This window comes from Zonotrichia leucophrys, chromosome 4A (genome assembly GCF_028769735.1).
Source record: "Zonotrichia leucophrys gambelii isolate GWCS_2022_RI chromosome 4A, RI_Zleu_2.0, whole genome shotgun sequence".
Taxonomy (NCBI): Eukaryota; Metazoa; Chordata; class Aves; order Passeriformes; family Passerellidae; genus Zonotrichia; species Zonotrichia leucophrys.
This window is the reverse complement of record NC_088174.1, coordinates 3,296,921-3,301,669: the sequence shown is the minus strand read 5'-3', so window position 1 is coordinate 3,301,669 and position 4,749 is coordinate 3,296,921. Positions and strand designations below refer to the sequence as shown.

The following is a 4,749-nucleotide window of genomic DNA, read 5'->3' as shown; positions in this document are numbered from 1 at the left end:
CATATTCCTGCTACCTACAAAGATAAAGCAATCCAACATTTCCCAGCATGAAAACACAGGCATTGCTCTAAAAGCAAATTAATATTCTATACTATTGCTAAGTGAAAAAAAAAAAAAAAAAAAGTTAAAAATGAATAGATGCTGTTGTGTCTGGTATCCCTGTTTTATCTTCTGGCATGTGTCACATTTCTTCTGGCCCACCACAATTCCAGCAGCCACACAGCACCTGGTTCAATCACCTGTGACCTCTGTGCCACTCCAGGCTGCAGAACAGCCCCCAGCTGGTTTCCCTGGTGAATGGGCAAACAGGAGCCCTCTCCTAAGGAAATGAACACAATCCTAAACTGACTGCAGGAAACTGAACTGTGCTAATTCACAGAAATGCCACAAGGTGGCAAGGTAGGATTGCATTAAACCCTTGTACTCACAACGGCAGCGAGGGAAAAATCAAACTGGGATGGGAAAGGTGCATTCATAAGAAACATTTATGCAATCTAATGTTCCTATCAAAACCAAAAAGAGTTTTGAATAATAACAATAATTTTGGATTTCCTTTCTCTGTCTTTAAACTTAGCAGGATCCTGTCACACTCTTCTGCATGGGAAGGGTTGTCACACCCTGGAACAGGCTTCCAGGAATGTGGTGAAGTCTCCATCCCTGGAACTGTTCAAAATCCATGTGGGCATGGCAGCTGAGGACAGGGTTTAGTGGTGGGCATGGTGACAGTGCTGATGCTTGGTGATCCTAGAGGGCTTTTCCAAACTTAATGATTCTATAATTCTATTTTCCTCGGTAGTTTCTGTTTTGTTTTAAACAACAGCAAAAATAAAGAACCTCATATTGTCACAGACATTTTTTATGAAAAATCCTTTCTTTAGGAGTTTTCCTCCTGAGAAGCTGAGAGGCCTCAGGAACAAAATGTAAACAATGATTATCTGCTGCTGTGGAGTGCAACAGGTGCATCTGTGATTGGTCTCATGTGATTGTTTGTCATTAATGGCCAATCACAGTCAGCTGGCTCGGACTCTGTTCGAGACAGAAGCTTTTGTTATCATTCTTTCCTATTCTTAGCTAGCGTTCTGATGAAATCCTTTCTTCTATTCTTTTAGTATAGTTTTAATGTAATATATATCATAAAATAATAAATCAGCCTTCTGAAACATGGAGTCAGATCCTCGTCTCTTCCCTCATCCTCGGACCCCTGTGAACACAGTCACATCATATCACAGGTTTTAAATATGTAACCACAAAATATATATATGACTGTTCACTTCCAGTGAAATGGACCCAAAACTACACAATTCAAATGCAAGTAAATGTTTTTTCCTTGGGGACCAGGCCAGGGTAGCTGTGGGAATATGTGCCAGGAACTGTTCAGCATCTGTATTCACACATTTGTACCTGAGGGTATGGAGAATCTCCACCCTACACCCCAATGGCTCCAGTGCCAGAAATCCCATGACTTTCCTGCTACTCTGCATTTTGCACACAATGTTTGTGCCCTTAATTGATGAAGGGAACCTCAGGAGCACTCCCAACTCCTCACTGGGAGAAGGACAGCTCCTTAGTGCCACTCCACCACCAAGAGCTCATGATTTATTGTTAAATGTGAATTTGTCCTATTAAGAGCGCAGTGTCACTTGAAAACTGTCTGCTGGAGAAAATGGAGAACAAAACTGCTCTTCCAGACTCTTTTCCCTTTGCTCTGCCATGAAGATTCTTCGCTTGGTATTTTTTCTATTTTCCAGAAAAGTGAAGATCTGTAGCACCTGGTACAGGTGACCTTTGGGTATGAGGAGGGACCCATGTTTCCCTCCTATCCCAGTCTCCCACATTCCCAGTTTCCTCCATTCCCATTTTTCTGCAGTCCCAATTCCCCCATTCCCAGTCTCTCCCCATTCCCAGTTTCCCCTCATTCCCACTCTTTCCCCATTCCCAGTTTCCCCTCATTCCCACTTCCCCCCGTCAGGCCCCTCAGTGCTGGCTCCGCAGCGCCCCCTAGCGGCCCGCGGCTCACAGCCCCGCCCCTCCCCACTGAGCCCCGCCCCTCGACTCCGCCCCCGCCGCCGATTGGTGGGAGCGGCCGCGGGGCGGGCAGAGGCCACGCCCCCCCACGGTTATTGAGGGGCTGTTGGGGTGTGTGCCAAGATGGCGGCCAGGCGGGGGACGGGCACCGAACGAGAGCGGCGGCGCTGGGGGTCCCGCGCATCTCGCCCTCTCCTCCTCAGCCCTGGAGGAGGCGGGCAGCTCCGGCATCCTCCGCTTCACTGGGGTGCAGCTGCGCGGCAACCCCAGCAGCGACAGCGCGGCAGAAGGTGAGGGGGCTCCGGCAAGGACGGGGCTGCGGGGCCGTGAGGGGAGGCAGCGGAGGCGGTGAGCCCCTGTGAGGGCGGCGGGGGGCACGGGAGCGGCCGGTGCCCGCTGTGTGAGGGTGTGGGGACAGCGGGGGCTCCGCCTTTGGGGGCTCTGGAGCGTCTGGGGGCTCCCCCTCTCCGTGTGTGGGGATGGGGACTGCGGGCTGTGCAGCGTGAGGGGAGCTCCGGAGCTGGCGCTCGGGGCAGTCAGAGCTCCGAGCTGAGGTGGGGTCGGACCTGCAGGGTGTGGGATCCCTTGCCGTGAAGCTGTCCCGGTCTCTCCTTCTCAGCTCAGCAGGAACATGTACAAGTGCCGAGGGATGCGTGATGGTAAAAGTAAACCCTGGACAGCAGCACCAGCAGGGCGAAGTAAAGCCACCCCATACAGTAGGAAAGCACAAATGAGTAAATTTCTTGATAACACGCACAGAAAGAGCTCCTCACGTAACACCAAATGAAATTCTGGAAGAAGGAGTCATTCCTGAGTGCTAGTTATTTAAGTAACTTTTTTTTCCAAATATATTTCCCACCAGATGGGTGCTCGTGGAGAAGAGAAGCTGCCAGGGATGAGAAGATCGCTGTTGAAGCAGGGCACACTGCAAACATGACGTGCTCTTCCGTGCTTGAAGCTGGATAAATCTCCCTGCCTCAGCAGGTGGAAAGTGAAACCCAGGCCTGTGGCAATTCTGGTGGTTAATCCCCAGGCAGTGCTCCCCACTCCTCAGAAGCACTTTTGGGCTTTGTTCTCTTGGTTTTGGTGATCTCAGTACCACATTTACACTGAAGTGTGGTCCAAGAGCCCTGGGGCACCTCAGAATTGTGCTCAGGTCCAAGAGCCCTGGGGCAGCTCAGAACCCTGCTCCACGTTCATTGCTGGCGTTTCTTGTCTGGATGGTTTGGTTTTACATGATGCCTTGTGCTCAAATGCCATTCCTTACTGCTGCTTTTGGTGAGGACACTCAGTGGGTTGGGACTGGGCCCTGCTTGGAACAGAGAAGGATGGGATTGCAAGGAGCTTCCTTCCAAACTGGGAAAACACAAGGACCCTGATGAGCCAGGCACTGAGACTGTGCCCAGTGCCTGGCAGTCTGCCCTTGTCACAGCTCCAGGGACACAGACTGTTCCTGCAGCCCCTCCCTGTCTGCCTGTCCCTGGGATCTGTATTTCCTGAAAATAAATGGAATTTCACCCTTCAAAAGTTTGCTTCACAGTGACAGAGAAAAAGCTTAATAAAAATGCCAAGGTCACATTTTCTTTGCCTCCTAAAATAATATGACAGATCCAATATCTGCATTATTAACTATGAGTGTGAGCTTGTTTTCTTTTTAGGGGCTTTCTAATTTACCTGGCGCTGTTTTTCTTGTGCTGCACAAGCACATGGCTGCAGCCACTCCTGAGGGCCTGTGGGCAGCAGCTCTCTGGGACCAGTAGTTATTTATTGTCTTGGCTAAAGATGCCCTCTCACTGCAGAAATAGCTCTGTGAATGCTCCTCTCTTGGCAAACATTGTATTCTGACAAAGTAATGTCAGTGTTTTGCAGGAAAATCCCTTTGCAAAGGACATTTATTGTTCTGTTTTGAACTGGAGCAATCCTCAGGCTGAGCAGAGACGAGCAGGATTTCTCCCAACATCTCCAGCCCTGTCCTCACCTGCCCATTGCCAGTCCAAGATAAGGCTGCAAAATGTCACTAAAATCATCCAGGAAGTGATTTAGCAGCAATAATACTTTTAAAAAAGCAAATTTTCCCCATTTCATGCAGCAGATCACTTTGGTTTGTAGGTAAGAGCTGTTGGAACAGAGTGTGTGATCACTTGGTGTTAGGAAAAAACCCTCAAAATAGCATGTTTGGCAAAAGTGGCAAATTAGCTGCAATAACTGAGGTATCAAAGACAGTTACTGATGGGGTAATTTGGGTTATTTAAGTCTGTTCTGGGAAAATGAGGATTAGGAAGAGGCATAATTAAAATATGCAAAGCCGAAGGGGAATAGAGAATAGATATTAAGTCACTTTAAATTAGTAATTCATGAGAGGGTGGAAGGGAGAGAAATGGATGAAATTATGCTCTGAAAGGGCCCTGATATTCCATTGTTGCAGAGAGAAAAGCTATTCAGAGCCTGAGCACATCTTCTGTGCACACAGAAATTGGAGAGGAGGATTGAAGAGCTGTCTGTCCACTGAGGGAACTGATCGTGCAGGGTTCCCTCACATCCAAGGGAATATGTTTTTGTAGGGGCATCAGGGATTTCCAAACTCTGTTTTCTGTACATTGACAGCAGAGCTGCAGGAGCTGGGCCAGGAGAGTCCTTAGCACCTCAGTGTTAGGATTGTGAGAGGCAGAATCTTCCCCCACAGTGTTCCCTGGTGTGCTGAAAAGTAATTCCATCAGGGTGGGG

At 48.9% G+C, this 4,749-nt stretch overlaps 1 long non-coding RNA gene across 1 annotated transcript; it reads left to right on the top strand.

Moving 5' to 3' along the window:
• Positions 1 to 2,096: 2,096 nt before the first annotated feature.
• Positions 2,097 to 3,827, top strand: LOC135447706 (uncharacterized). The gene is made up of 2 exons (XR_010440256.1): positions 2,097 to 2,315; positions 2,888 to 3,827. It is a non-coding gene; the product is annotated as an uncharacterized LOC135447706 (long non-coding RNA).
• Positions 3,828 to 4,749: the final 922 nt, after the last annotated feature.